This window comes from Dendrobates tinctorius, unplaced genomic scaffold, assembly GCF_039654945.1.
Source record: "Dendrobates tinctorius isolate UK_male_01 unplaced genomic scaffold, ASM3965494v1 ptg000144l, whole genome shotgun sequence".
In the NCBI taxonomy this organism is placed as follows: Eukaryota; Metazoa; Chordata; class Amphibia; order Anura; family Dendrobatidae; genus Dendrobates; species Dendrobates tinctorius.
Genome location: NW_027361811.1, coordinates 1,674,441 through 1,681,329, shown reverse-complemented (window position 1 = coordinate 1,681,329; position 6,889 = coordinate 1,674,441).

Below are 6,889 nucleotides of genomic sequence, written 5' to 3'. Positions count from 1 at the left end.
TCCACCTACCTCATTCAGATTCACTAGTAGTATTTTTTATGGATTAAACGTGCGCTGCCAGACCATCACTCCTCACAAGTTGTGTGCTTAATACATTTATTTCCCAACGCGTTTCGAAGTAAAAACCTCTTCTTCAGGGGATGACGTACCCTGAAGAAGAGGTTTTTAACTTCGAAACGCGTTGGGAAATAAATGTATTAAGCACACAACTTGTGAGGAGTGATGGTCTGGCAGCGCACGTTTAATCCATAAAAAATCCTACTAGTGAATCTGAAGATTTATGGCCACAGCGTGGTCATTTGGATGTGCAGCAAGCTGACCTTGTTGCTTTATGCCTGCTACTCTCCTACATAGGGTGAGTATAATTAATTGTTTTACTTCTCGATTTTCTCAGATAAGACCCTATTGCGCTCTTTTCCTTTCAGTTTCCACCTACCTCATTCAGTCACATGCTGCTGAACCTAAGATCCCTACTCCTGATGTGTTTTCTGGGGATCTGTCTAAATTTCTGAATTTTAAGAATAATTGTAAATTATTTCTTGCCTTGAAGCCTAACTCATCGGGGAGCTCTGTGCAGCAGGTTAAAATTGTCATCTCCTTGTTGCGCGGCGATCCCCAGGATTGGGCTTTTTCTCTGACACCAGAAAATCCTATTCTGACTAATGTGGATGCATTTTTTTAAGCCTTGGGGTTGTTGTATGATGAACCTAATGCTGTTGATCAAGCTGAGAGAACCCTGTTGGCATTAAACCAGGGTCAGGATTCTGCAGAGTTATACTGTCAAAAATTCCGAAAGTGGGCAGTCCTTACTACATGGAATGATAGTGCATTGGCAGCTCTCTTTCGGAAGGGTTTATCAGAGACCGTAAAAGATGAAATGGTGGGATTTCCTGTTCCCTCTGGTCTGGATGATTCTATGTCATTAGCCATTCAAGTTGATTGGCGTTTACGTCAACGTAAAACTACACGGGAGGCGCTGCCACCTTTTGAACAAACGTCTGAACCCATGCAATGTGATGGGGTTTTGTCTAGGGCGCAACGTCAGGAGTTTAGAAGGCGTAATAAGCTGTGTTTTTTCTGTGGAGACGCCTCTCATACTATTTCTGTCTGCCCTAAACGAGAGAAATGTTTTGCACACACATTTGCTGTGGGCAGGGTGCAACCTAAGTTCTTTTTGGCAATTACTCTGATCTGCTCCTTATCCACGTTTTCCACTAAAGCTTTTGTGGATTCAGGAGCAGCTTTGAATCTGATGGATTTGGACTTTGCTAAACGTTGTGTGTTGTGAGTTCATTTTCCCCTTCACCATTGAGGTCTGATGAACTCCCTCTTCTGGTGAAGGAAGGTAGTGAGGTTGATTACAAAGCACCTGAGCAGAATGATGATGACTGGGTGACTAGAATTGCTGACTGGATATAAGGCAGCCGACGCCCTTCTGCCTTGCGGGTGATTACTCTGAGGGATTCTTGGTGACCAGTCTGATTCCTGCTCCTCAAAAGCTAAGTTTTCTGCTCTACTTTTTGCATTTGTGTTTTGGTTTTGTTTTGCCTTGTTTTTCTGGATTTCTGCCTTTCCCTGCTGGGTGAGCTGAATTCCTTTTTGCTCTGTCTTCAGAAAATACCTGAGTACTGATATAGTCTTTTTGAAGCCTAGCGTCTTCAGGGCTTTTTTCCCTATCAGTCTGTTGGCTCTTGTTTTTGAGAGGGTTTTGGTGGATTGCAGACAGCAGCTTTTCTATTCTGTCCTATTTAGTTAGCTTGGGCCCCATCATTTGCTCAGCCTATCTTTCTATCTGTGTGAGTGTTTTTCATCTTGCTTCAACGTCATTATATGTTGGGGGCTGCCTATTGCTTTGGGGTCTGCTCTGGGGCAGTTTAGATTTCCCTTTCTGTCTTTAGGCTATGTAGTTCTCCGGCTGTGATCGAGGGGTCTAGGGCACCGTAGGAACCCCCCACGGCTACTGCTAGTTGTTGTTGTTAGGTTCAGGGGTCTGCAATCCGATAGCTGCCAACTTCTCTGGTTTTCTGGACTTAGCTAGTATTTCTGTTTTTGCCTCCTATGGTGACTCATTCATAACAGAATCACCCGCCATACCGCAGATCCTAGGGTACTCAATAGCAGGAAAGAATTGTAAAAAAAAAAAAAAAAAGTGTGTATATTTTTTCCTCTATATATCTCTGAGGCCGTAGGGGGATTTTTTTTTTCTCTCAATGGAGATAAAGCAATTGTCTGATTGTGTGGAGCAGCTCGCTGCGGAAGTGCGAGGAATTTCCGCCTACCTTGCTCATTCACATGCTGCTGAACCAAAGATCCCCACTCCTGATGTGTTTTTTGGGGATCGGTCTAAATTTTTGAATTTCAAAAATAATTGTAAATTATTTTTTGCCTTGAAGCCTAACTCGTCAGGGAGCTCCACGCAGCAGGTTAAAATTGTCATCTCTTTGCTGCGTGGCGATCCCCAGGATTGGACGTTTTCTTTGAAACCAGATGATCCTATTCTGACTAATGTGAACGCATTTTTTCAAGCCTTGGGGTTGTTGTATGACGAACCTAATGCTATTGATCAGGCTGAAAAGACCCTGTTGGCATTGTGCCAGGGTCGAGATTCTGCAGAATTGTACTGTCAAAAATTCCGAAAGTGGGCGGTCCTTACTACCTGGAATGATAATGCCTTGGCAGCTCTCTTTCGGAAGGGTTTGTCAGAAGCCGTAAAAGATACTATGGTGGAATTTCCTGTCCCCTCTGGTCTTGACGATTCTATGTCATTAGCCATTCAGGTTGATCGGCGTTTACGTGAACGCAGGACTGCATGAGAGGTGTTGCCACCTGTTGAACAAGTGTCTGAACCTATGCAATGTGATAGAGTTTTGTCCAGGGAGCAACGTCAGGAGTTCAGAAGGCGTAATAAGCTGTGTTTTTTTTGTGGAGATGCCTTGCATGTTATTTCTGTCTGTCCTAAACGAGAGAAATGTTTTGCACACACGTTTTCTGTTGGTGGTGTACAACCTAAGTTTCTTCTGGCAATTACTCTGATCTGCTCCCTGTCCACATTTTCCGCCAAGGCTTTTGTGGATTCGGGAGAAGCCCTGAACCTAATGGACTTGGACTTTGCTAAACGCTGTGGATTTCCTATGACACCTCTGCGGACGCCTATCCCTTTGAGGGGGATTGATGCTACTCCTTTGGCGAAAAATAAACCTCAGTTTTGGACCCAGGTGGTAATGCGGGTTGCCCCAGACCATCAAGAAAATTGCAGATTTTTGGTGTTGCATAATTTGCATGATACCATTGTTATGGGGTATCCCTGGTTGCAAACTCATAATCCAGTTTTGGATTGGAAATCTGGGTCTGTGGTGAGTTGGGTTTGTCAGTGTGTTCTTGGGGACGCTCCAGTTTTTTCCACCTCTCCTCAGTCTCATGACATTCCTGACTATTTGGCGGACTTTTATGATGTATTTAGTGAGAGTAAGTCTGCGTCTTTGCCTCCTCATAGGAGTTATGACTGTGCAATTGAGTTGATGCCTGTGTGTAAATTTGCCAAGGGTCGGCTTTTCAACTTATCAGTACCCGAACATGATGCTATGCGATCCTATATTAAGGAGTCGTTGGAGAAGGGTCATATTAGACCATCCTCTTCACCCTTAGGTGCCGGGTTTTTTTTCGTGGCCAAAAAGGATGGTTCATTAAGGCCTTGTATTGATTATCGTGCCCTCAACAAAATTACTATTAAATATCAGTATCCGTTACCCCTGATTTTGGATCTATTCTCCAGAGTTAAAGGTGCTTGCTGGTTTACCAAGCTTGACCTCAGGGGGGTGTATAATCTTATTCGCATCAAGCACGGGGATGAATGGAAGATGGCGTTTAATACTCCGGAGGGACATTTTGAGTACCTGGTGATGCCTTTTGGGCTCACTAATGCCCCTTCTGTCTTCCAGTGCTTCATGAACGACATTTTCCGAGACTTTGTGGATACATTTTTGATTATCTATCTGGATGATATTTTGATCTTCTCCAAGGATTGGGATTCTCATGTGGAACATGTTCGGACTGTGTTCCGGATCTTGAGGGAGAATTCCCTGTATGTCAAAGGATCGAAATGCCTTTTTGGGGTACAGAGGATTTCATTTTTGGGATTTATTTTGTCTCCGTCAACTATTGAAATGGACCCGGCCAAGGTACAGGCCATTTATGATTGGGTTCAGCCCACGTCTTTGAAGGCCCTCCAGAAGTTTTTGGGTTTTGCTAATTTTTATCGGAAATTTATAGCAAAATTTTCTAGTATTGCCAAGCCATTGACTGATCTGACTAAGAAGGGTGCTGATGTGTTGAATTGGTCTCCGGAGGCTGTTTCTTCCTTTCAGGAGCTGAAGCGAAGATTCACTTCTGCCCCGGTTTTGCGGCAACCTGATGTCTCACTCACGTTCCAGGTAGAGGTGGACGCTTCTGAGATTGGTGCAGGAGCTGTTTTGTTCCAAAAGGATCCTGTAACATCTAAAATGAATCCCTGTGCTTTCTTTTCCCGAAAGTTTTCTCCATCTGAACGTAACTATGATGTGGGGAATCGGGAACTGTTAGCCATGAAATGGGCATTTGAGGAGTGGAGACATTGGTTGGAGGGAGCTAAACACCAAGTCGTGGTCCTCACTGACCACTAGAATTTGTTTTACCTGGAGTCGGCCAAACGCTTGAACCCTAGACAGGCTAGGTGGGCCTTGTTTTTTACACATTTTGATTTTGTGGTCTCTTTTCTTCCTGGCACTAAGAATGTCAAGGCAGACGCCCTCTCTAGGAGCTTCTTTGCTGATTCTCCTGTGGTGACCAAGCCTGCTACCATCTTAGGCGAAGGGGTAGTTCTTTCTGCAATCTCGCCCGATTTGAGACGTGCTCTGGAAGAGTTCCAGGAGGACAAACCTGAGCGTTGTCCCAGTGGAAAGTTGTATGTTCCTGACCAGTGGAAGAAGAGAGTGATGTCTGAAGTTCATTGCTCTGCATTGGCTGGTCATCCAGGCATTTTTGGTACTAGAGATCTGGTGAGTCGGTCTTTTTGGTGGCCCGCCTTGTCTCGTGATGTCAGGAATTTTGTGCAGTCCTGTGGGACTTGCTCCCGGTCTAAACCTTGTTCTCGCTCTAGTGGCTTGTTGATGCCTTTGCCGGTCCTCAGGAGGCCATGGACCCATATTTCAATGGATTTCATCTCTGATATGCCTGTCTCTCAGAGAATGACTGTTATTTGGGTGATTTGTGATAGGTTCTCTAAGATGGTTCATCTTGTACCACTCCCTAAGTTTCCATCTTCCTCTGAGTTGGTGCCCCTGTTTTTGCAACAGGTGGTTCGCTTGCACGGGATTCCTGAGAACATTGTATCTGACAGAGGAGTTCAGTTTGTGTCTAGATTTTGGAGGACTTTCTGTTCCAAGCTGGGAATTCAGTTGTCCTTCTCCTCTGCTTTTCACCCTCAGACCAATGGGCAGACGGAGAGAACAAACCAGACCTTGGAGTCGTATTTGAGATGTTTTATTTCCGCTGATCAGGATGATTGGGTTTCATTTTTGCCCTTGGCCGAATTTGCTTTAAATAATAGAGCTAGTTCTGCCACTTTGATGTCACCTTTTTTTTGTAACTTTGGGTTTCATCCTCGATTTTCTTCAGGGCAGGTGGAGCCTTCTGCCTGCCCAGGTGTTGACACTGTGGTGGAGAGAATGCACCAGATCTGGGACCAAGTGGTGGATAAGTTATCTCTCTCCCAGGAAAAGGCCCAGCGGTTTTCCAACCGACATAGGACCATTGGTCCCCAGTTTAAGGTTGATGATATGGTTTGGTATTATCAAAAAATATCGCTATGAAGGTGGCTTCTCCTAAGTTTAAGCCTAGATTTATTGGACCTTACAAGATTTTGGAGATTATTAATCCAGTCTCTTTTCGTTTGGCTCTTCCTGTCACATTTAAAATTCATAATGTGTTTCATAAGTCCTTGTTGAAGAAGTTTGTTGAACCAGTTGTTCCTGGGGTGGCACCTCCGGACCCTGTATTAGTTGAAGGTAACATGGAATATGAGGTAGAGAAGATACTGGATTCCCGTCTGGCTCGACGGAGACTCCAGTATTTGGTTAAGTGGAAGGGTTATGGTCAGGAGGATATTTCCTGGGTCTCTGCCTCTGTTGATCTCTGCCAAAAGATTGGTGCGTGCCTTTCATCGGGCTCACCCTGATCGCCCTGGTGGCGTGGATGAGGGTTCGGTGACCCCTCCTCAAGGGGGAGGTACTGTTGTGAGTTCATTTTCCCCTTCACCATTGAGGTCTGATGAACTCCCTCTTCTGGTGAAGGAAGGTAGTGAGGCTGATTACAAAGCACCTGAGCAGAATGATGATGACTGGGTGACTAGAATTGCTGACTGGATATAAGGCAGCCGACGCCCTTCTGCCTTGCGGGTGATTACTCTGAGGGATTCTTGGAGACCAGTCTGATTCCTGCTCCTCAAAAGCTAAGTTTTCTGCTCTACTTTTTGCATTTGTGTTTTGGTTTTGTTTTGCCTTGTTTTTCTGGATTTCTGCCTTTCCCTGCTGGGTGAGCTGAATTCCTTTTTGCTCTGTCTTCAGAAAATACCTGAGTACTGATATAGTCTTTTTGAAGCCTAGCGTCTTCAGGGCTTTTTTCCCTATCAGTCTGTTGGCTCTTGTTTTTGAGAGGGTTTTGGTGGATTGCAGACAGCAGCTTTTCTATTCTGTCCTATTTAGTTAGCTTGGGCCCCATCATTTGCTCAGCCTATCTTTCTATCTGTGTGAGTGTTTTTCATCTTGCTTCAACGTCATTATATGTTGGGGGCTGCCTATTGCTTTGGGGTCTGCTCTGGGGCAGTTTAGATTTCCCTTTCTGTCTTTAGGCTATG